Source organism: Staurois parvus, unplaced genomic scaffold (genome assembly GCF_062004578.1).
Source record: "Staurois parvus isolate SC_StPar_1 unplaced genomic scaffold, SC_StPar_1.0 ptg000498l, whole genome shotgun sequence".
Taxonomy (NCBI): Eukaryota; Metazoa; Chordata; class Amphibia; order Anura; family Ranidae; genus Staurois; species Staurois parvus.
The window spans coordinates 4,248,788-4,275,003 of NW_028318294.1; positions in this window are offsets into that span (position 1 = coordinate 4,248,788).

Genomic DNA, 26,216 nt, shown 5'->3' on the forward strand with positions numbered 1-26,216 from the left:
TCGCATGTAATATCTCATGCAGCGATCACATGGGAATGATTGGCACTGGATGCAGAATGCATGTAATCAGAGGCAGGCTGCATTCGCAAGTTTGAATGCACCCTTAAAAGCAAATTAGGAAGAAATAGTGTACCCATATGTCACTGTTAATGAAACCTATTCTTACACATTAGCTGACCGTAGCACTTAACTCTGCCCTATGCAAAGCTTTGAGGGTCAATTCAGACTGCCACATGTTTACATATCACTACAATGCATGGTAATGCATGGCATTCTGTGCCAGAATGGCACACCCGTGCACAATGAGAGCAATGAGTAATGCACCTTTGGTGTGCTATGTTAGAGAAAAGGGTAATTTTTTTGTCTGTTATTTTATGATGGTGGTCCATTTGTAATGAATAGGCTGCCTTAACACAATGTATGTAAACACATGCCAAATGTGTAAAATCCACCTTAAATTGACCCTAACTCCTAAATATCTAACCCCCTCTACAAAGCTTAACCTAACTCTGAAAAAGCACCCCCAACAAGTAACTTTTTCGATACCATAAAATGAACAGTCAACTTTAAATATCACTTCAAACTCTAATTCTTTAATTCTAATACTAGAGTAAACCTGTGTTTTGCCCATGCAGGGCAAAGAACAAGGTTCTCATATCTGATGCCTGCCCAGTCTGAACATTCTTGTCTTCTCTTCACTTGGCTGCTTTGTTTGGCTGTTGGGAATAAAAAGAAAATCAGTACTTCTGGGTATGGTGAGCATGTGACTCACTCCCCTTTCTCCCATGTCACAGCACTGGTGGTGGTTGATTGGTCACTCATGTGGGGATAGGGACAGATTCTTCCGCCCTGTGTAAGCTCCAAAACTTAACAAAGAGCTTGCATCTGTCTTTGCTTCCATTAGCCAGAGGTGCAAGGAAACAGAAAGAATGTACGTATGTGAAATTAAGGAGGGTGACAATTAGGTGAGTCTGTTGTTGAGTCCTATATGGGTGAAGCACTGGTTGACTTTTCCCTAAGCCATAATCTCTAACCTTTGACCATTCACTTCAACATTTACCCTAACCTTAACCTAACACTAACACCTGAAATCCCACACTTAACTCATCATACGATGAAACTGTACACAACAAAAGCCCTCTCTGCTTTGCCAAGTCCAAAATTTATGCTATAAAAACTAATTATTAGTTTCTTCTTTTCAAGATCACAGAGGATTTCTTTTCAGGGCCTTTAAGGTGGGTACCCAATGGGATCTTGTCAGGTGACATTACCAAGTGATTTTACCAAACGCCACTGTCTTAACTGTGGATCTCCTGTCTGGGGGTCCGTAAACTAGTAAGTGGGACACTTTTTATCAATTCACTTTGGGCAAAGGAAATCATCAGCAGTGCAGAGCGGATTTTTCATTTTTTGCTCGTCTCTATTAGTGACTCCCTTGTGTTGAGCCATAAGTGCGCAGTTATTTTCCTTGCTTTGGGTGAAACATTTATCTGCAGCTCAAGCCAATGTTCTGTTGGTCTTCAAACTGTTCTTACACAAATATTTTAAAACCAATAAAACGTCTGGTTCTGGGTGGCTGAGGGAAGCCGTGGTTTGCCTAGGCTTGTTATTTTTCAACTTTGTAACATTTAAGCGTGTGCTCTGTTCCACTCGGCAAGAAGGCAAAATATTTGACTGAATTTCAAGTGAACTTCCTGGTGAGGTGTGAATTGCTTTACCCATTATATTCAGTTCTTCATTTATCTGAAGTTCTTCACTCTTTCTGAAAACAGTCATTAACATGGTGTTCATACACTTTAAGCAACTGTAACAGTAATAATAGAAATTACTAATGTTAGAAACAGACCTGATGGTGGACTGATAACAGGACTCAACATTTGATACAATTTTAGTTGGCTAGATAGACAACAAGAATCTAATATTTACAGCTATCCTAACATAAATTGTAGAGTGGAAAAGAGAAAGTACAAATGCTTCAAAAATTAGGTGCACCCCATTTTTAAAAGGTCTCTGCCAAGTCTTTTAAAAAATGCGCACAGCAGGTCCCTGTACCAGAAGAGCTTTTATACTCACCTCTCTGGTAGCCTGTGTCTCTGGTAGCCTGTGTCTCTGGTAGCCTGTGTCTCCTACCTTCTCTCTGTTCCAGTACTGCAGCCTCCATAAGAATTTTGTGCCCCCTGTCAATTGCCGCGGTTCCATCCTCTTACCCCCATCTCACTACTGTGTCCTGTATATCCAGAAATGTTGAATGCTGAAGACTTTGTCAAAGGCTTCAAAGTTGGAACAGATGAAAAGTAAAGATATGGACCACCAGAGAGGTGGATCTTTTAGATCCTACCACTCAGGACCATTTTTAGATAATCTGGAGCCCTAGGAGGGATGCAAATTGGAATACTGCAGGCTATCTTACATGACCCATAGGGTATGAATGTTCTGCTTCTATGTGTCTGTCTACCTTTCTGATTTCAATCAACTTATAGTTAAACAGACTTTCTGCAAAAGTTCAAATTTGAAAAAAATTATAATAATACATAGTGGCAGGTTATATTCCATGAGATACAGGGAGACAAGAGATGAAGGGATGATTGGAGACCAAACAGAAGTGAAGGAAAGTCAGTGAAGGAATGGATATATGATGGCACAGAAACATGTTATACCTTCATTTAATTTAGAGGTCTCATCAAGTCGGTGAGAGTGAAGTGAATCCAGAAGGTGATGGGATTAATAAAGGAACAAAAAGGAAGTGTTTAAAAAAACTCAACTAAACAGACTGTCATCCCCAAACTCTAAACAAAGGGCTCCTTCATGGGTCCATCAATTACACTATTTAAGGGCTGAACAATGGTCAGTGAGATTTAAAAAAAAATGTCCATTCATTGGTGGTTTTTTGAGTCGGAGTAATAACTGTTTAAGGTCTAAAGCCTAGTACACATGATTAGAAAATTGTTTGAAAAATACAGCTTTGGAAGCGATCATACGATAATCTGATCGTTAGTACACAACTTTCGTCTGAAATTATTTGAGGGGACAAGCATGAAAACACTTCTTGTACAATACCAGACCGTACCATTTTTATTTAATCAGCACAGTCTTGGTTGGAAAATACAATACAAATATATTATATCGCTTCCAAATTTTCTTTCTGTCGTAAAAGAATTTTCATAACTTTAGTAACCTCTTCACTTTTAGTATGAGAAATTTAGGCAAACCAACTGACTGTGTGATGAAAAAATGCATAAGCAGATGTTTCCATGTGTGAAAACTGCATGTTAAAATGATTGTAAGCAAATCTGTTCCAATCTCCCTTCTATCCTGAGTCTCTTTACTGATTCTTTAATGTCATGGCAGCCTAACTGAATAATAGGGAGACTCTGTGGGCAGAAGCTGTGGGACAAGGTAAATTTCAACAGGAAAAGTGATATTTGTTTATATCTGCTGTAACACCCCTTTACCTCCAAAAGCTATTGGGAACCCTCAGAAGTCACGTTGGCTGACATTTGGTCTCCTTGTTGGATTTTTGACATGAAGTAAGGTTGTAAACAAATGGTCACTTTTGGAGAATTAATTGAGTTTATTAATGGTCAATAAACTCCAGGTAGAGGGGGTTAGGGCACAGAATACCTAAAGAACAATGCAGAGACTACACAAATCCTGCTTACAGTGATTACAAAAAAAGGGGCCTTTAGGAAAGACCGACACTCTGTATTCCCTTGACAGAAAGCAGTAACAGCAGTTTACAGAGTGGACAAGCCACTAGACATCCTGGAATTTAGAAGCATATACCTTGCTCTTCTGAGCCCTCTCTTGCAGATGAAGTTCCTCCCTGGTGCTCCTATCCAGAGCTCAGCTTTACTCTGCCTGGGCAGCACCTCCAACCAGGCAGTTCAAGCTTCAGGCCCCAAGTTTGGTCAGTCACATGTGTCCTCCCCAGGCAGCAGGTCTGGGAGGTCAGGAGAACAGCTACAAGTGTCCTCCCCCCCCCCCTTGGAGGCAAGAGAGCTTCCAGAAGGTTCCCCAAATATTTATACCCTCTCCAACATGCACTAGCAATAAACCTCCCCTTGGTCAAGGAGACATAGAAATTCATAACTCTGGTTATTGTATCCTCTTACATTATTGCCAGAGACACATCAGAGCAGTAGACAGATACAAACACTAACTAGAGCTTGGGGAAACCAACTGAAAGCGGGCTGAGGTTGAATGCAACCCAATAGCACTAAATAGCGACAGGCCTGTTTATGGCCAAGTTTATATATGTTAAATGTATTTCAAATTACTTATAAAATAAAATTAATGTTGGTGTTTTTTTTTTATTTTAATCTCTGCAAGGAAGAGGGTAAGGTGCCTAACCCATATACCAGCTTGGCATCGGCAGGGGTAGCACATAATCCCTTGCATCACTCATCCCTCATTTAAAATGTTATTGACATACTGTATGTCAACACCAGTCTGAGCAAACCTTTTTGTTAAAGAAAATGGCTGCGGGGAGTTTCAGTCTTAGAAAAAAAAGACATTTGCCTGAACAAGTGGTGAATCAGATTCTCCTAGATCCACAAACTGACTGACTAGGGGCCCAAAGATGAGTTTGGCAGTTCTGGGACCCAGTAAGCCTTCACAATATCCAGATTTTCTAAATGGACATTCATCTTTAGTTTGAGTGATATGGCAAATAGTAAGCCACGCAAGGTATGTCTTATGTAGCACATTGGCATAATGGTTAGCACTTCTGCCTTGCAGTACTGGGACTCTCAGATTTAGGCTTGGCTAGGACACTATCTACATGGAGTTTGCTTGCTCTCCATAAAAGGTAGAAATTCAGCGAGCGCTAGAAACCGGAACAGTAAAAGCAGCCAATGCACTAAAAGGAAACCGTAAAACCTTCTGAATTATGTAACAATAAAAGTGCAGCGCTAAATATATGAATATGACCACCTAAAGCTAAAAATACTATTTTATAGGTGCACCAGATAAAATGTCCAAAATATATAAGTTCAATTATGGGTGGAAAGATATAATCAAAATAGTGACTCTACGTGATGACTCTAGTAATCCCGATAGGCATATGATTCGGTGATGTGCAAAGAATAATAAAATTGCGCACTCACCAGATGTGCAATTTATATGTGCAATAATCTCATCAAGTGTACCAGAGGTTCCCTCTTATCCTGGGAAGGATGCCGCATGGAATGTGTAGACTCTTCCCTGGGGTTGGGTAGTGGGATGGTGCCTTAGGAGTCTCCTTAGTAAGTAAGTTGCGGTAGGGGTCAGTGATGGATCACTCTCCTCTGGGCCTAGGGATGTTCACCTGGAGTCCTGGGGAATTAAATGCTCGATACGGAGCAGAAGAATGGTGCCCATAGTGTAGTAGGTCAAAAAATTATGAATGATTTTATTAATGAGCAAAATTCATAAAAACATGACTGCACATAACTAGCTACTTAAATCCAAAGATCCTTCGCCCATGAACATATGTTATAGTATGCACAGGTAAATGCAGCATGAAAAGCTGCCGTAAGTACTAACAAACTGGGTATTTTTGGTGGCCGCCGAAACTCTGTGATCCGGCGGCGTAACATCACAGGCTCGTGTGGCTCCTCCTTCCTTGCTTGCTCTCCATGTTTGCGTTGGTTTCCTCCCACACTCCACAGACCTGTTGGTAAGTTAGTTGGCACCTGTCAAAAATTGGCCCTAGCATAAAATTCTACTGAGTGCACCAATGATTGCTGCCTTGCCATCTGCCCCAACACCAGGTAAAGCACTTTGAATCCCCAGAGAGGAAAGAAGCTATATAAATTAAGGGCCAGTTCAAACCATGGAAATGCGTTCCAGTTAATTTTTTCTCCTTTCTCTTTCTTCAACTCAATAAGGTCATGTGCGTTCCAGTGTGTTTTGGGTGTGTTTAGGTGCAATCTAGTGCGTTTTTTATGCGATTTACTGCATTCCAGTACAGTTCAGTACAGAAAAAATGTAGCATGTTCTCCTTTTTTTTTTGGAACTGGAACGCACTGGAACTGACCGCACTGATGTGAACTATGCCATTGAAAACCATGTAACCTACTATCAATGCATTTTTGATGCAGAAAAAAGCACTAAACTGCATGTGGTGTGAACTAGCCATACAATTTATATATGAAAATATCTGAAAAATTGTTTTGTCCATAGAGCTAATCAGAATCAGCTGCAAAACCGTTTTATTGCTCTAAACCGCTGAAAGCCATTGGGCGCTGTGGGTTGCAGCACGCGTTGGAGTTCTATGCTTGTTTAAGATAAACAGTGTTGAAGAAATATACTCTGGAGGAGGGGCGGACTGAGAACTCATGGGGCCCCTGGGCAATAGGGGATCATGGGGCCCCTGTGTCCTTGCCCAAACTCAAAAAAGCCTATGAAAAAGGTACCAAGGGCATCTCATGGCCCCCTACTGACCCCGGGCCCTCAGGCAGTGCCCGAGCTTCCAAATGATCAGTCCGCCCCTGCTCTGGAGTCTTAAAGTGGCCCTAAAGACATAAGGTTTTTTTACCTTAATGCACCTTAACCTTCCATGGTCAGCTTCCCCTCCAGATGCTCCTTAAATTCTTGCCCGGCTCCTCTTTCAATCCAGTGCTGTGTCCGTCTGCAGCAGCACTGCTCTCTCTTTCTGTATTCACAGAAGTCAGAGGCAGAAGTGGGAACCATTGTCTACTGATCCAGGGAATATCCGATTGCCTCTCGGGGATCAGGAAGGAATTTTTTTCCCTGCTGGAGCAAATTGGATCATGCTTTGCTGGGTTTTTTGCCTTCCTCTGGATCAACTGTGGGTATAGGATTATAACTTTTTTTTTTCCTATGGTTGAACTGGATGGACTTTGTCTTTTTTCAGCCAGACTAACTATGCAACTATGTATGTACTGCTGCTGTCAATCAAGTCCTGTGAGGAGGGAGTGAGTGCGGGACCAAGCTTGCTATGTGTGTCCATGGACGCACACAACCTGACTCAGGAGCAGGGGCGGACTGACCATTCATGCACTCGGGCACTGCCTGAGGGCCCAGGGTCAGTAGGGGGCCCCATGCAGGGGCGGACTGACCATTTGGAAACTCGGGCACTGCCCGAGGGCCCGGGGTCAGTAGGGGGCCCCATGAGATGCCCCCGGTACCTTTTTCATAGGCTTTTTTGAGTTTGGGCAAGGACACAGGGGCCCCATGATCCCCTATTGCCCGGGGGACCCATGAGTTGTCAGTCCACCCCTGGCCCCATGAGATACCCCTAGTACCTTTAGGCTTTTTTGGGTGTGGTTTGAGTGTGGGTGAGGACACAGGGGCCCCATGATCCCCTATTGCCTGGGGGCCCCATGAGTTGTCAGTCCGCCCCTGCTCAGGAGCACGCCTGCATGAGTGCCCCCACAGCACATAGCTTGCTATGGGGGCTTTCAGAAGAGGAGCAGCAGAAAGCGCCAGCAAGGGACCACAGAAGTGGAGAACCAGGGTCTCTTTGTGCAAAAACATTTCGCAGGGCAGGTAAGTATAACATGTTTATTATTTTCATTTAAAATAACAGCCTTTACAACCACTTTAAAAACATATCTTTTTGGAGATAGCACAAGGCAGGCATAGGCCTCAGATTAGATACATGCCACAGATTATATTTGTGTAAATTCAACTCACGGAACGGGGTGGAAGTGCCAGCTTCTGATGTACTGAGAAGACGCATTTGATGTCTGAGATAGGATAAGAAACCATTAGATGCTTAACCATCGTGACTTTTGTGGTGCTCTGAAACTGTAAGGTCAGGATGTCTACGAACACAACTTCACAGTGTGGTTTGTGTCATCTTGTGAGTTCAATCAGCAGCTGTGCACACCAGCAAATTTACTCTGGTTTGTGCCTAAAAGAAATCTAGGTTGTTTCCACAGTGTTATTTTCTCATAAAATAAAACTTTAATCTCAATTTAGAACTTCTGTTATTAAAAGTAACATTTATTTAGTAGTTGTTAAACATCCAACCAGGAGAAGACTGCCTGTTTGTGCCATGAAGAGCTTTGGTGGGAGTACACCGCACTAGGGAATTATGGGAAATAATGCAGAATGAGCCAACTACTGCCATGAGACTTAAGCTGTTGTATTCTATTGTAGCCACAGTGCCCTTCTCTAGTTTGGCTGTTTTGGGCTCCATTACAGTGAATAGAGCAGAGATTGATTGGATAGGTCTGTTAAGGGTTTTCTGAGTTGAGAGTTTGATTCCTTTCCCTTTCCTCTGGAAGTAATTTCCAGAACATGGGAGATTCAAATGATCAGTTGAATATGTATCATGCCCCAACCAATGCCTGAAAGGAGACATTACTAGGGAATTATGGGAAATAATGAAGAATGAGCCAGCTACTGCCATGAGACTTAAGCTGTTGTATTCTATTGTTGCTGTAGTGCCCTTCTCTAGTTGGGCTATTTTGGGCTCCATTACAGTGAATAGAGCAGAGATTGATTGGATAGGTCTGTTTAGAGTTTTCTGAGTTGAGAGTTTGATTCGTTTCCCTTTCCTCTGGAAGTAATTTCCAGAACATGGCAGATTCAAATGATCAGTTGAATATGTATCATCAGGGGCGTCCCTAGGGTTGGTGTCACCCGGTGTGGTAATGCTTGGGGTCACCCTTCCAATGATCCCCGCAGGATGGATCAGATCTGCGGATTGAGCATAATGGATTGGAGTCCGATCCATTATGCTCCCCAATCCGCAGTTCCCATCCATCTTGCGGGGATCATTGATTTGCAATCTATATGAGGTATACTGATCTTTCAACACCGGTCCGGTCTGCACATGCTCGAAAAGTGATGTCAAATGGAGGAGATTCCTGCTATCATGGCCGCATTTCCTTGTTACAGACAAGTCCCGGATCCTGCACAGCCTTACCTAGATCAGTTAACCCTGTATAGGTTGCAAGCTGACGATCCCCGCAAGATGGATCGGATCTGCGGATTAGGGAGCATAATGGATCGGACTCTGATCCATTATGCTCAATCTGCATATCCGATCCATCTTGCGGGGATCGTCGGCTTACTTTAAAACGTTCCTCTTCGTGGAGCTCGTGTAGAGGGTCCGGTTTCACCCGTTCGATAGGTGTCACCTGGTGTGGCATGCACCCCCCCGCCTAGGGACGCCACTGTGTACTATGCCCCAACCAATCCCTGAAAGGAAACATCTAGAACGTGGCTGGGGAGGTATTCAATATGCAACCAATTGTTCTTTCCATCAAAGGAGGGTTCCAGTTCTCCTGGGAGGATGTTGCCCCTGAGAGACAAGAAACTGCAGTCTAGGCCTCTGCAGCTGCTGAGCTGAGGTCCTGGAGAAGATTGCCTAAGGATTACATTTGCTGGAGGGCACTGTACTGAAGTCCTGATCTGGTGAAGGGTCTTGTTATCTCCCTCACTGAGGATCTACCTGCAAATGTTGGATGGCCGACAGCTCAGGGGACACTATCACTGAACACCTTGCTGGGGACTATTGATTAGGCAAATGCCAGAAAGGAGCTAAGTGCCAGAGGTTGCTATATGGACTGGGACTGCTTCCATAGGGTGCTGGATATAGAGTACTGTCCATTTCCTGTTACCTCCAGGAAAAGCTGCTATTAGAAGATTAGTGAGATGTTTGTCCTCCCATTACTGCTATTGATCATTTTGGAATAACCTGTGACCATAAACCCCTACCCCATTGAAGTTCTTCAGCTAAAAATACTAAACCGATACCCTTTAAACTAAGTCTGAATTGTTAGTGTACATGGGACTGTGCCTGTGTGGCTAGCAGCCTCTGTAGTATTTGGGTGGACCCGGGTATATTCTTAGTGCCCCCTTCAGTGGTAAGCACTACACAGAATAGTTGTGGTTGTGGCTGCTTCCTTTTCCTGCTCAATTTAATCAAAATAAGAAAAATCTTCATTTTAGTGATATTAATAAAAACTCTAAACAAATAGCTCAATACATATTTGTCATACACAGACAGGGGCGGACTGACCATTTGCACTGCCCGAGGGCCCGGTCAATAGGGGCCCCCATGAGATACCCCTGGTACCTTTCATAGGCTTTTTTGGGAGTGGTTTGAGTGTGGGCTAGGACACAGGGGCCCCATGATCCCCTATTGTCCGGGGGCCCCATGAGTTGTCAGTCCGCCCCTGTACACAGATGTCAAATGTCGGAACTGCCTAAGGATTTGCAACTCTGTTCAGCCACTTTTGTGATTTATACACCTCTGCCACAAAGCGCAGCCAAGGATTACATCAAGTGACAATTAGTGATGAGCTTGGCTTCAGCCGAGTCTGAAAGGCAGCTGTCATTTTGCATGTACACAAGTGGACGGGAATGCTTATGACGTCATTGACTTATTATGTCCTTATTAAGTCAATGACATTGACCTAACATGGCCATGTTGCCAAATTAGGTCAATGATGCCATGGGCATCCATGCTCCTTTGTGTACATTTACTTTCTGCAGCTGTGAGGCAGGGAATATGCTGCTCATTAGCCTGGCACTGACAGCTGGCTTATGGGTTCAGTTGGAGGATGGTAACAGCCCACATGGAAGAAAAATATATTTGAAATATATTTTAAAAATACTCCTCCCAATATATTGACATATATTTGAAATGCCACTATTTTGGCCATATTCAATATATTTCAAAATATATTTAAATTAAAAAAAAAAAAAAAAATATATATATATATATATATATATATATACACACACATATATACATATACACACTGTATGTTGGAATGTGTTTTTATTACAAAATATATGAAAACTATTTTTAAAAATACATTTCAAATACACTGTATGTCTTTAAAAAATACAAATCTACATTTTTGGAATGCATTCACAAATATATGTAAAAATATATGTTAAAATAACTTTCTTATATGTTAAAAAAAATCTGAATAACATATTTAAAAAATATATTTTTTTAAAAATATATTCTTCACATTTTTTTTAACATATAAAAAAGTCAGTTTAACATATATTTTTACATATATTTGTAAATGCATTCCAAAAATGTAGATTTGTATTTTTAAAGACATACAGTATATTTGAAATGTATTTTTAAAAATATTTTTCATATATTTTGTAAAAAAACGTATTTCAACATACAGTATATATATATATATATATATATATATATAAATATATATATTTATATTTACTGAAATATAATTTTAAATATATTTAATATGGCAAAAATTGTAATTTATATTTACTGAAATACAATTCTAAATATATTGAATATGGCCAAAATTGCAGCATTTCAGATATATGTCAATATATTTGGGAAGAATATTTTTAAAAATATATTTCAAATATATTTTTCTTCCATATGGGAGGTTACATCTGACCAAGTTACCCCTGACCATGGCATGTACGTTTGTAACCTGGAGAACAAAGTGCCTTCCGGGCCTAGACCCAAAGAGAGACTCCATGCGTGGACCCTCTGTAAGGGGACTCATGTAGGGCAGTGTGGGAAGATGGCTGGACTTTCAGAGCTCAAACTGGTTGCACTGTTGTGTTCTGCATTACTGATCAGAAGTGTGAAGTTGGGAAGTCTTTGTGTAAAGTTGTTAACTTGCCATGTGACAGTGAATCAGTGAAATGCTACTTGTGTGTTAACTTTTTTATTTGCAGAGGTGGGCTCAGGGGAGGACTGACCATTTGGAAACTCGGGCACTGCCCGAGGGCCAGGGGTCAGTAGGGGGCCCCATGAGATGCCCCTGGTACCTTTTTCATAGTTTTTTTTTGAGTTTGGACAAGGACACAGGGGCCCTATGATCCCCTATTGCCCGGGGACCCCATGAGTTGTCAGTCCACCCCTGTGGTGTATGCATCCATACATGTGTAGCACTACCCTCGTAAGGGCTGCAGAGTTGAATTTGTGTCCTCCTATTCTCTCCACAGCCAGGCAAAACACATTTTCCACACTTGCATTTTCAAAGTCAGTAAAACAGTCCTTGAGCTGGTTTTGAGCTATTTTTATTTAGGGGTTAACAACTTGGATGGGGTCTAGGAGTACATGGGATTCACAAGGAACTACGGAACTCGGAGACAAACTTCTTAGCAACTATATACAAAAAAGGTGGACTGGTGGACTGAGTTGTCAGTCCGCCCCTGGGTGGGCTTCAGACCAGAAGAATGTCAGTACAAGATGGTGGAGTTTCTCCCTTTACAGGCATGTGCATTCCCTAGCTGAAGAAGCGGGACAGTGCCCTTGGCCAACTAGGGAAGGAGTAGACAGATGATCTCATCAGTCTCCTGCTGCTCTTTGAGCAGGTTGGGAGTGGAGAGATAACACCACTGTAATTCTTTTACACTCTATAACTGAAAAACAGTAGAGAAAATTATTTCATCCACCTTATTATGCAGCGTGATAGGGCCATGTACATCTAAGAACTGGATAGACATAATTATAAACCTTTGGCAGGTATAAGAGTTTGGCCTTAAATGGTGGGGGATTTATTTATTACTTTGTACCACTAATTATTGTATTGGTTTGATCCATAGGGCAATCCATAACCATTATTCCTGAAGAGGTTGAATAAGTACTGAGTTAACCTCTAATAAAATGACATGGCCATTTGCAAGCTATATGGGTTGTCCATGTGTGTTATTTATGTTGTTAGCTCAGGCTATCGTCGTATTTTGAGTTGGGTTGTGTTCTTGGGTGATAAATGCAGTTCCAAGCACAGGACACGCCATACTGGTATACAGACCAGTGAGATGTGCCAATGCACTAAAAAAAATACATTTATGGAGGATTACTTTAAATGTGAATGCTTTGAACGCTGACCTATGCCTTGCCATTGTTTTCATTACAGATTTTCATTTACATTTTTATGTAAATAATTTGTGATGTCAGCAAAATTGCATAACTGATCTTTTAATCAATCTAAGCCAATGTAATCAAAGTGACAGAGCTTTGCATTACTACCTGCAAATCCAGACACTTGTGACCTCGGAGCACGTCCTGCCAACCAATCTCAGTGCAAACAAATTTTATTTGTTTGAGGAAAGCAAACAAATACAAAGTGTTTCAGACAAAATTAAAATAATATGCATGTGTAGAAGCTCGGCCTTAGCTAACCTCTAAAGGCAAGAGGCGCTTTCATTCCCGCTGTTGATTGCTGGCATGGAAAATGGCAAACTAACGCTTTAATGGCTCATTTACACTTATGGTTGGGGGGGTTGGTAAAAATAGGCAGTTGAATCACATTTTTATCAACTACCAATTGCCGCTGTTAAGCTCCAAAGGTAGGCAAAGAAGGTTGTCTACATGCTGTGTCCAAAACAGAAGTTATACCCCATGTCATGTTCAGCAGTGGTCATGCCTGCGAATGTGCAAGTGAATGGGGCTGTGCCAGGTCTTGTTCCTCTCCCAGCCTGTGGCTGGACAATGAAAACTCAGCAGACTCGTGAGCCCATTACACTGCTTTCCCCTCCAATCAGCATGCTCCTTGTTTGCGTATGAACACTGCATCATATCTGATTGGCTACTTTTGCTGCTTCTCCCTTTCCTTATTTGAGATTTGCTTTACAGCAGATTGCAAAAAGCTTATACCAGGTCAACTTCAATTACTTACACTGTTTGCATTTACATGTATGCACATGGGCTTTTTTTTTTCCAGAAAATAGGTGCTGGATTCCCAACCCCACCCCACATACACACATACTCTTTCCAAACTGCATCAAATAGTGGGTAAGGTAAATTTCAATAACAATGGGAGGGTCTTAAAGGGTCATTAAATACCAGGAGTGTATTACGTACAGAGTGCAGAGTTGAGGAGGGAGGAATGTTACACACAGAGTGCAGAGTTCGGGAGTGTGATACGTACATAGTTCAGAATTCATGGGTGTGCTGCATACAGAGTGCAGGGTTCAGGGGTGGGCTATGTACATAGTTCAGAGTCCAGGGGGGGGGTTATGTACATAGTGCAGAGTTCAGGGGTGCGCTACACACAGAGTGCAGTGTTCAGGGGTGGGCTATGTACATAGTGCAGAGTTCAGGGGTGCGCTACACACAGACTGCAGAGTTCAGGAGTGCACAGCATACATAGTGCAGAGTTCAGAGTTCAGGGGTGTGCAACATACATAGTGCACAGTTGAGGGGTGCACAGCATACATAGTGCAGATTTCAGGGGTGAGCAGCATACATAGTGCAGAGTTCAGCAGTGCACAGCATACATACTGAAGAGTTCAGGGGTGCACAGCATACATAGTGCAGAGTTCAGGGGTGCACAGCATACATACTGAAGAGTTCAGGGGTGCACAGCATACATACTGAAGAGTTCAGGGGTGTGCAGCATATATAGTGCATAGTTCAGGGGTGTGCTGCATTTATAGTGCAGTGTTCAGGGGTGTGTAGCATATATAGTGCAGTGTTCAGGGGTGAGCAGCATACATAGTGCAGAGTTCAGTGGTGCACAGCATACATACTGAAGAGTTCAGGGGTGCACAGCATACATACTGAAGAGTTCAGGGGTGCACAGCATACATAGTTCAGAGTTCAGGGGTGTGCAGCATATATAGTGCATAGTTCAGGGGTGTGCTGCATTTATAGTGCAGTGTTCAGGGGTGTGTAGCATATATAGTGCAGTGTTCAGGGGTGAGCAGCATACATACTGAAGAGTTCAGGGGTGCACAGCATACATAGTTCAGAGTTCAGGGGTGTGCAGCATATATAGTGCATAGTTCAGGGGTGTGCTGCATTTATAGTGCATAGTTCAGGGGTGTGTAGCATTTATAGTGTAGTGTTCAGGGGTGCACAGCATACATAGTGCAGAGTTCAGGGGTGCACAGCATACATAGTGCATAGTTCAGGGGTGCACAGCATACATAGTGCAGAGTTCAGGGGTGTGCATCATATATATTGCATAGTTCAGGGGTGTGCAGCATATATAGTGCAGAGTTCAAGGGTGCGCTACTGTATGTACACAGTGCAGAGTGCAGGGGTGCGCTACACACAAAGTGCAGAGTTCAGCCTTCTTCCACAGCTGCTTACCTCTGCATCCCCCATCCACATCTTACTTTCACCCCTCTTCAGCTCTGACCTCTGCATGCAACCCCCTCCCCCCTCCACTACACCCATCTTCTCCCCCCCTCCTTAAAAGCTCCGCCATCTTCCACATGTCATACTTTTGTTGCTGTATTATACTGAAGCAACAAACCAGCTGTAGTACCTCCCCAAACACTTTAGGTGGCTCCGCCTCTCTCACTTGCAGGGAGTTTATCCAGTGGGGGTGTCAGCATCCTCACTGCAGCCCGGACACCTGCATTTCCCTTGTCCCCATCCTGCACTCCGTGGGAGACGCTCAGGAGATCAGATCTGGGGCAGCTGTTGGGGGGACATGCTGTCACTTGTAAACACATCATGTACTAATGAATACAAAGTTTGATTGATTTGTGTCATTTATTTCATTTTTAAAGGAGAAGTATGTAGTTATAAAAATGTCAGCCCATGTCAGCTCTAAGACTGAGAACTGATTACATGGCCTCAGATCGCTCCATTCTCAGTCAGGGGTGGACTGACAACTCATGGGGCCCCCGGGCAATAGGGGATCATGGGACCCCTGTGTCCTTGCCCAAACTCAAATAAGCCTATGAAAAATGTACCGGGGGCATCTCATGTGGCCCCCTACTGACCCTGGGCCCTCGGGCAGTGCCCGAGTTTCCAAATGGTCAGTCCGCCCCTGTTCTCAGTCTGCTCAGAGCGGAGAGCAATATTTGTCAGTCATTGCTCTCCACTCCACCCTTCCAACGCTCACTGGAGCTCTGGGCTGGGGGGAGGGGGGGGCTGCAGCTGGCAGTCCGCCCCTGCTCCTAGCCCTATTCTAAAGATTTGATTGTTATACTTACTGTACATCCCTACACCCAAGTCGCTGAGGCCTGGCCTTGTAACGCCAGATGCAACTAATCAGCATTAAGCAATGGTAGCCTGAAGCTGCTCAGAGGCATGGTCAAACAACTGATCTGCGGGGGTGTGACTAACACATGTACCTCTCACTTCCCAATGTATAGCAACTGGCAGAAAGGATGTCAACAGGTTTTTTCACTTTTCGTGTTTATAAGATTTACCACAAAAGCACTCTCTTAGTTCGATGTTATTCTCCAGACAGGTAAACCAAAGCACACAAAGCAGGCACACAGCAAACAGTTTTCCACTTTGCATAATTATTACCTATTTGTTGTTCCATACCATACACCATACCATAGCGCTCAGCAGACTTCCTGGCATTGCAAGGGTAAAAGCTACATTCCGTTAATTGTCTTAAATTAGAAAGCTGCGGTATTGAATCAAGAGACATTCTGTTGAGTGTACATCGCACCTTGTAACCGCTGCAAACACTGAGAATGTGCAGTGCTTATTGGCGTAAGTTGATGGTTTCGTTTTTCATTTTCACAAGTGGTAATAGGTAGTCAGTTAAATACAACAAGAGGGGATGAAGGAAGAAGAAAATATTTTAAATATATATTTGTTGTCTTTTCTTGTATGAAGGCTTTAGCAGAGACAATACATGATGATTGTCTGTCGGCGTTATATAAATCCTGTATAATAATAATTAGAGATGAGCGAATCGAACCAGGCGAAGTGGAATTCGTTTCGAATTTCAGGAAAAATTCGATTCGTGCCGAATCCGAATATTAGCCAACTTCGGGTGCGCGAATCGGATTTTTCCCGATCAGCCGGCAAAAAGTGTCCCTGCAGAGAGCTCCGCTATTTCTGACAGTTCTCTGACAGTTCCTTCACATTTACAGCGGTTGAAACATTGTATCTATTTGTTTCCATTTAGGATACAGATGTTTTTATTCGGAAACAGATACAATGTTTCAACCGCTGTAAATGTGAAGGAACTGTCAGAGAACTGTCAGAAATAGCGGAGCTCTCTGCAGATACACTTTTTGCTGTACTGGAATACTTCTTCTTTTCATTCTTCTTTTCATTGTTCTCATTCTTCTTTTCATTCTTCTTTTCATTCTTCTTCTCATTCTTCTTTTCATTCTTCTTCTTCTTCTTTTCATTCTTCTTTTCATTCTTCTTTTCATTCTTCTCATTCTTCTTTTCATTCTTCTTTTCATTCTTCTTCTTCTTCTTTTCATTCTTCTTCTTCTTCTTTTCATTCTTCTTTTCATTCTTCTTCTTCTTCTTTTCATTCTTCTTCTTCTTCTTTTCATTCTTCTTTTCATTCTTCTTCTTCTTCTTTTCATTCTTCTCATTCTTCTTTTCATTCTTCTTCTTCTTTTCATTCTTCTTCTTCTTCTTTTCATTCTTCTTCTTCTTTTCATTCTTCTTTTCATTCTTCTTCTTCTTCTTTTCATTCTTCTTCTTCTTCTTTTCATTCTTCTTTTCATTCTTCTTCTTCTTCTTTTCATTCTTCTTCTTCTTCTTTTCATTCTTCTGATTCTTCTTTTCATTCTTCTTTTCATTCTTCTTCTTCTTCTTTTCATTCTTCTTCTTCTTCTTTTCATTCTTCTTCTTTTCATTCTTCTTTTCATTCTTCTTCTTCTTTTCATTCTTCTTCTTCTTCTTCTTTTCATTCTTCTTTTCATTCTTCTTTTCATTCTTCTCATTCTTCTTCTCATTCTTCTTTTCATTCTTCTTCTCATTCTTCTTTTCATTCTTCTTCTTCTTTTCATTCTTCTTTTCATACTTCTCATTCTTCTTTTCATTCTTCTTTTCATTCTTCTTCTTCTTTTCATTCTTCTTCTTCTTTTCATTCTTCTTTTCATTCTTCTTCTTCTTCTTTTCATTCTTCTTCTTCTTCTCATTCTTCTTTTCATTCTTCTTCTTCTTTTCATTCTTCTCATTCTTCTTTTCATTCTTCTTCTTCTTCTTTTCATTCTTCTTCTTCTTCTTTTCATTCTTCTTTTCATTCTTCTTCTTCTTTTCATTCTTCTTCTTCTTCTTTTCATTCTTCTTTTCATTTTTCTCATTCTTCTTTTCATTCTTCTCATTCTTCTTCTCATTCTTCTTTTCATTCTTCTTCTCATTCTTCTTTTCATTCTTCTTCTTATTTTCATTCTTCTTTTCATTCTTCTCATTCTTCTTTTCATTCTTCTTTTCATTATTCTTCTTCTTCTTCTTTTCATTCTACTTCTTCTTTTCATTCTTCTTCTTCTTCTTTTCATTCTTCTCATTCTTCTTTTCATTCTTCTTCTTTTCATTCTTCTTCTTCTTCTTTTCATTCTTCTTCTTCTTTTCATTCTTCTCATTCTTCTTTTCATTCTTCTTTTCATTCTTCTTCTTCTTCTTTTCATTCTTCTTCTTCTTCTTTTCATTCTTCTTTTCATTCTTCTTCTTCTTTTCATTCTGCTTCTCCTTCTTTTCATTCTTCTTTTCATTCTTCTCATTCTTCGTCTCATTCTTCTTTTCATTGTTCTTCTCATTCTTCTTTTCATTCTTCTTCTTTGTTTCATTCTTCTTTTCATTCTTCTCTTTCTTCTTTTCATTCTTCTTCTTCTTCTTCTTTTCATTCTTCTTCTTCTTTTCATTCTTCTTTTCATTCTTCTTCTTCTTTTCATTCTTCTCATTCTTCTTTTCGTTCTTCTTCTTCTTCTTCTTTTCATTCTTCTTCTTCTTCTTTTCATTGTTCTTCTTCTTCTTTTCATTCTTCTTTTCATTCTTCTTCTTCTTCTTCTTTTCATTCTTCTTCTTTTCATTCTTCTTTTCATTCTTCTTCTTCTTCTTTTCTTCTTCTTCTTCTTCTTCTTCTTCTTCTGGCAACTCCACCACGCAGCTCATTTTTGTTCCAGTATTACTGTATTTTGCTCCTTCAAAATCCTGAAACTTTCTTTTGGCAGGTGTACAGACTCAGGTACTCAGTGCAGGAATGGTGGGAATCCCTCACAATGGACACAGCAGGTGTACATACAGACCCAGGAATTCAACACAGGGACAGTGGGAACCCCTAATAATGGGTAAAGCAGGTGGGCAGACCCGGAATCTCAGCACATGGATGGTAGGAACCCCTCATAATGGGCACAGCAGGTGTACATACCCAGAACCTCAGCACAGGGATGGTGAGAACCCCTAGTAATGGAAGCAGCAGGTGTGCAGACCTGGGACCTCAGCACAGGGATGGTAGAAACCCCTCATAATGGGAACAGCAGGTGTACAGACCCAGGAATTTAGCACAGGGATGGTGGGAACTCCTCCTAATGGGCAGAGCAGGTGTACAGACCCAGGAACTCAGCACAGGGATGGTGGGAACTTCTCATAATGGGCGCAGCAGGTGTGCAGACCTGGAACCTCAGCACAGGGATGGTGGGAACCCCTCATAATGGGCACAGCAGGTGTGCATACCCAGAACCTAAGCACAGGGATGGTGGGAACCCCTAGTAATGGGCGCAGCAGGTGTGCAGACCTGGGACCTCAGCACAGGGATGGTAGAAACCCCTCATAATGGGAACAGCAGGTGTACAGACCCAGGAATTTAGCACAGGGATGGTGGGAACTCCTCCTAATGGGCAGAGCAGGTGTACAGACACAGGAACTCAGCACAGGGATGGTGGGAACTTCTCATAATGGGCGCAGCAGGTGTGCAGACCTGGAACCTCAGCACAGGGATGGTGGGAACCCCTCATAATGGGCACAGCAGGTGTGCATACTCAGAACCTCAGCACAGGGATGGTGGGAACCCCTCATAATGGGCACAGCAGGTGTTAGGGGGTTTAACTCTCCAGCATCCATTAGAGACTGATATAGTAATATAGTTCATTCTTCTTTTCATTCTTCTTTTCATTCTTTTCATTCTTCTTTTCATTCTTCTTCTTCTTTTCATTCTTCTTTTCATTCTTCTTCTTCTTTTCATTCTTCTTTTCATTCTTCTTTTCATTCTTCTTCTTTTCATTCTTCTTTTCATTCTTCTTCTTCTTTTCATTCTTCTTCTTTTCATTCTTCTTTTCATTCTTCTCATTCTTCTTTTCATTCTTCTCATTCTTCTTTTCATTCTCCTCATTCTTCTTCTCATTCTTCTTTTCATTCTTCTTCTCATTCTTCTTTTCATTCTTCTTCTTCTTCTTTTCATTCTTCTTTTCATTCTTCTCATTCTTCTTTTCATTCTTCTTCTTCTTCTTTTCATTCTTCTTCTTCTTTTCATTCTTCTTTTCATTCTTCTTCTTCTTTTCATTCTTCTCATTCTTCTTTTCATTCTTCTTCTTCTTCTTCTTTTCATTCTTCTTCTTTTCATTCTTCTTTTCATTCTTCTTCTTCTTCTTCTTTTCATTCTTCTTCTTCTTCTTTTCATTCTTCTTCTTCTTCTTTTCATTCCTCTTCTTCTTCTTTTCATTCTTCTTCTTCTTCTTCTTCGTCGTGCCCCGTGACTGCCCAAATGAGTGAAGTGTGCGGTGATTCTAAGATCGACGGCACTCATCTGCATGTCATACTGACTGACAGTATTATTTCTCTTCCCCAGCAGACTCCAAGGGCAGTTAAATGAAAGGTACAGTGTTCTGCACTAATATAAAGGCTCTCTGAAGCCTAGAAACCCTTTTAATTAGTTAAATTCGCAGCGAATAAATTCGCATCGAATCGAATTTCTCCCGCAAATTCGGCGAATCAGCCGAATCGAATTTTTGAATAATTCGCTCATCTCTAATAATAATAATGATGATAGTTCTGATATTAGTAACCTGAGACAAAAAAAGTAATAATGTAAACAATTTATCCCTCATGCACACGTGACATTTTGATAACGCTGGTAATGTTAGCTGTGTAAAGGCACATTAAAAACGTGAGTTTTTCAGCTTTTTTTAACGTTTTTAGTAGCGTTTTGCTGCATTTAGCGGCATTTTCCCACGATTTTACATGTTTGCATTTTTTGAGGTTTTTTTTACCAAAAAAAAATGTTTTTGGTCAAAGTCCAAAAACACCGGTTTGTGGTGTTTTACCCTGTTTTGTTGCTTTTTTCAGCATTAGAGCGTTTTTACAGCTAAAAAACTCCTCTAGGAACCCACTAGTTCTGGGGGGGTTTTTTCAGCCAAAAAAATGTCGATTACAGTCTATGTGTGCATGGACACATAGGATAACATGCTGGGTTTACTAGCTGTAGAAAAAAATGTCAAAAACCAAAAACAGCAGCTGTAAAAACATCAAGTGTGCGTGAGGGCTAATAGGGTTTAAAACTTTGTATCTTTTAAAAGTGTATCTATGCTGAAAACCTTTTATCTTTTGAGTTTTAGAAAGAACAGGGAAGGATTACACCTTCAGTCAGGTTTTTGTTGTTATGACCAAACCGCAACGCAAAAAATTTAAACCATAAAATAAACATATATAATAAATTATACCAAAAACTATGTTATATAAAAAAATATAAATTATTAAAATAAAAGTCCAAAAGTCCCAAGTAAAAATAAGTAATGTGCTCCAATCAAGGGCTTGAAAGAATATTCTCCAACGTGACCAAACCATCCGTGATTTCCAATCCAACCCGTACTCACCAGATGAAGTGGACACTTAGCTGATAAGGCTCAAGAGTCAAACAGGCTTAATGGGTAAGGTGTAGCCTCCACAGATGCAAAAAGAGGGTGCACGAGCCTAGTGCATTACGAGATTTATTCCTCAGAGATTGGTTCTGAGGAAAAGGCACAACCTCAGAAACAGCCACCTAGAGGTCTATAGTCCCCCACCAGAGATCCTTCAGGGTGATTGGACCAATCTGCATTTCTTGTGATATGCCCTTCATTTGATTTTATTCTTTTGTGAGTATTTTACTTTTTATCAATAAATCCCATTTTTAAAGGTAATGCACTAGACCGTGCGCCCTCTTTTTGTTTCTTCATATACAGTTATTTTTGGATTTCCCTGGTCCGTTGAGGGCAGCAAAGCTTGCATTCCTTCTGTACTCCATGTGGGGATACAGACACTGTGGAGTTCACTGTCCAGCGCAAGAGTTCAGGTATTCGGTTGCTTTTTTTCTTCCTAGGTGACAGATATATCCCTACTCCAGAAATCCTTCCTTGACAAGCTCCAAGCACTCACCCATGGATGGAAAGCAATGCAAAGAGATGACCGGGAAACCAATAGTGTAATACTCTGAGAAGCTGCTAGCTCTCCCGAAGACAGACGTCCCTGTCTACCGTCTGTGTCCCTGGTGAATAGATTTTTATTTGTTGGCAACCAATGTCACAAGATAGAAAATTATGGTAAATCCAATATTTTATAGAAGTCCTTAGAACAGAAGAGGATATCTGCCAATGGGGACACCTGTTCTGGTAACAGCTGTCTAAGAGGGGATATCCCCTCATTTTGGAAAGATTCCCACTCACTTTCTGTTGTGTTTCTGAGACACAGATAGACAAAAAAAAGTGGTATTATCAGTGCGTGGATAAACTCTGTGAAGACTCTAGGCAGTCGGGACCTTGAAGAGGATCTTGAAGACCACCTAGCAGGTTTCTGGAGATTTCTCATGTGCATGCTCTAATGGGATAACATTGAACTAAGTTGTATGCATGTCGACCGTTAGATGATCATCAAAACTGTACAGTACATGTACATAGGTTACACCAACATTTTTTACAAACAGTTGAAAGGCATGAATGTTTTTACATAGTTACATTGGACCAGCTAGGACCAATGTAGCTGTGCATATACCATACCTGGCCAATGTCTCTAGAAGCTGGAAATCACTGTAGTAGACACCACTACTCCAGTGATTTCCATTTGCTTCTGTGTCCCACACCAAGAGGATGCCCTGCTTCATTGTGAACACAGGAAGTCAGCGACTCAATATGGGTGACATGTGGAGGATGCTTTGCATTTTCTCAATGAATGCAAAGCATTTTCTGACTGGGCAAGGTGGAGAGCATGATGTTACTACCCCCCTTCTCCATCTCATCTAATCAGAGAATATGGTACCTGTGCCAAAAGGCCAACCTCCACTGTTCACAAAGCAGCAGGACAGTTGTTCAGTACAGGACCCGGAAGCTAGTGAAGATCGCTGGAATAGTGGTGTCTACTATAATGATTCCCAGCTTCTAAAAGAATCCCGCAGGTATGCTATATGCATAGTCACATTGGTCTAAGTTGTAAAAAATGGCATACCTGGAATTCTTCTTTAATCTTGAAGCAGTGAATTAGTGTTGTTAACCTGCCGCAGAAGGTGCTGTTACTGGCAGGATCTCCACATAACAAAAAATCTTTTCAATATATTCCCAAAAAAACTGTAAGATATGAGGCCAAACAAATAGATTTGGGGTTTTCATACACTTTAAACCTTTTATTCTAATATGTTTTACTTTGCTTACATTTTAAGCATATCATCAAGCCGTTTCCACAGATGCTTTCCAAGATGTCAACTCATAGTAGTGTAGCTATGTAGGAGCTGCTGCAGAGCTGTCACTCTTCCTATGCCTTCCAAAGTTTGACTACAAGCAGCTGTACCAACGCCCAACATGCTGGCCAATTTTGCTGCAGTAAAACTGTGATGTTCAGCAGCTGCTGGAGAGCACACACATCTACAGGAAGTTCCTACAAAGGGCCTACAGCAGTGGTGGTTAACTTAATTCGTCAAGTGTGTCCCCTGACATCACTATAGGGCCACAAATAATACAATATATGCAATGCTGCAGAAAGCTAATAACGACAACAGACAAGCTACAGGAGATGATCAGAGATAAGGAACATACTGTGGAAGTTGTTGAAGACTGGGGATATGCTTCAGGAGACAGTCATACTTGAAAGACTTGTCACATGAGACATCTAGATCTCACTGTTACTACAGCTCCTTTACAAGTCAATGCTTCCCCTTTTGTGTTTGGATGGACAGCACAGAAAGAACATACTGTAAGTTTGAAAAAATAAACCAAACCATTTAACTACTGTAAGCCAGTCGGAGGAACATTTTTCCTTCACTGGCTTGAATAATTCCAAAGGGCTGCAGATTAAACACCAGGGGCAGGGCCGAGACTGAGGGGGTGGGGGGTTTGGGTTAGTGAGCTCCTGCCCCAAGGCACTCTGTTGAGGGGTGGAGGCACATCTGAGTTGGCTGCTCGTCCCACTCCTTACTTACAGAAATGACTGTAGTGTCACTCCTGTCAAAAGGAACAGCGGCCAATAGCTGCTGCTGGAGAGGGGATTCAGCTTTCTTCTCCCTCCAGCCTGCACAGACTGGAAAAGAGGCAGCAGTGAGACAGAGAATTGTCCTCAGTCTCAGCATCATGCTGCTGAGGAAGGAGGACAGAGCTGCTGCTGGAGAGGAGATTCAGCTTTCTTCTCCCTCCAGCCTGCACAGGCTGGAAAAGAGGCAGCGCTGAGACAGAGAACTATCCTCAGTCTCAGCATCATGCTGCTGAGGAAGGAGGACAGACTGTGTCCTTTTTCCTCTCTCCCCCTGTCATATGACTTGTAACATGACTGATGAGAGGAAGGAGACGCTGTGAGTACTTATTTTCTAGGACAAGGGGGAAGGGGGGGAGGGCAACAACTCAGGAGAATGGAGACACTTGATGTAAAGGAGGACTCTATGGGGACATGAGATGTAAAGAGGGACACTATTGAGGACACTTGATGTAAAGGAGGACTCTATTGGGGACACGTGATGTCAAGAGGGACACTATTGAGGACACTTGATGTAAAGGGGGACCCTATTTGGGACACATGATGTAAAGGGAGGTTCTGTTGGGGACACCTGATATAAAGGGGGACTTTGTTGGGGACACCTGATGTAAAGGGGGACTCTTATGAACACCTGATGTAAATGGGGACTCTACTGGGGGCTTTAACTGGCGTGGGGTTTCAATTCGCCATCTTTGCCCTGGGCACTGGATGACCTTGTGCCGGCACTGACCAGGGGTCTACAGGATGTGATAGTGTTGGGAAAGAAAACGTACTAGAAAATAATTCCATCCTGTTTTACTAATAGTGCTCCACATAACTAGGTATTCTTTTATGAGCATGCACGTGGTTCTACTGGAGTTTTGCTTTAAAAATGAACAACCCCTCTCTGTGTTTTTGCTATGAAGTCTGTTAAATCAGTTCTCGCACAAAGTCTCTTAAGTTATAAAGGGTTAAACAGTTTATGTCCATTTCCAACATGCCAGGAGATATGGGCTGGAATCAGTGCACGTTGGACTTATCTGAGCAATTAAACAGAAAGCTTCAAGACTAACAGGAAATCCATAGGCCACAGACAAACAAATTGTCTTGTAGCTTTCTGCTCCGTATGGATTAGCTGAGGTTTTTCATGACAGACTACGTCCATTCAAGGAAAAATGATGTTTATGCTTAATTAGGCCGGGCACGGGACTAGTGCCGTTCACCTGCCCAGAGGGGGTGAATTATTTTTCGATACAGTCGTATGTTTCTCTCTTGAAATTCCTCCATCTAATCCTAGCTTAATGACAATGAAATAACGAAGAGTCTGCGAGTAGGATATTTGTCACTACAGACCCATTTATCTTTACATAGAAAGCTAAGTACGCGGAAAGCTAAGAAGGTTTGTTTGCATAATGGACAGTCTGCCAATGGCGAGGTAGAGTATACTTCAGGAGGTATTAATTGGGTCTCTCAAAATTTTCTCATGTAAATATATTTGTACAGTCAATACTATAACTTAGCTTGAGCTCACTTGAGAAATAACTGTTTGTGTTGAAATCCTTACCTTGGGCAGCTGCTTGGTGAAATGATAGGTGCAAAACATTTTAGCTTTACCACCCTCCTCCCTCTCCTTTTTTTTTTAATTTTTTGACAATAAAAAGTCACTTTATATATTTTTAATATTCTCTCTCACAAACACTCCTGTCATGGTCAGGGGTCAGACTCAGAGACTAGTAGCTATAGAAGTAGAGAAGCTCCCACTGACCAGCAGGATAGGTATACAAGCAGGTCACCCTGGCGGGTGATGCAGGCTAACCTGAGGTGCGGGGTCTAGGCCAGGACAACTCATGGGGCCCCGGGCAATGGGGGATCATGGGGCCCCTGTGTCCTTGCCCAAACTCAAAAAAGCCTATGAAAAAGGTACCAGGGGCATCTCATGGGGCCCCCTACTGACCCCGGGCCCTTGGGCAGTGCCTGAGTTTCCAAATGGTCAGTCTGCCCCTGGCCTAGGCACTAATTGCTATTCACCAGAGCTCCTAATGGCGAAGACGGATTTTGCTGTGTGTTAGTACAAATTTGTGGTCCTCAGGATTGCCCTAAAAGGAGGTGAGCAGGCTGAGGTCCAGTAGCAGATATATTAGATAGGTACCAAGCATAGGCCCAGTCAATAAACAAGCCAAATGTT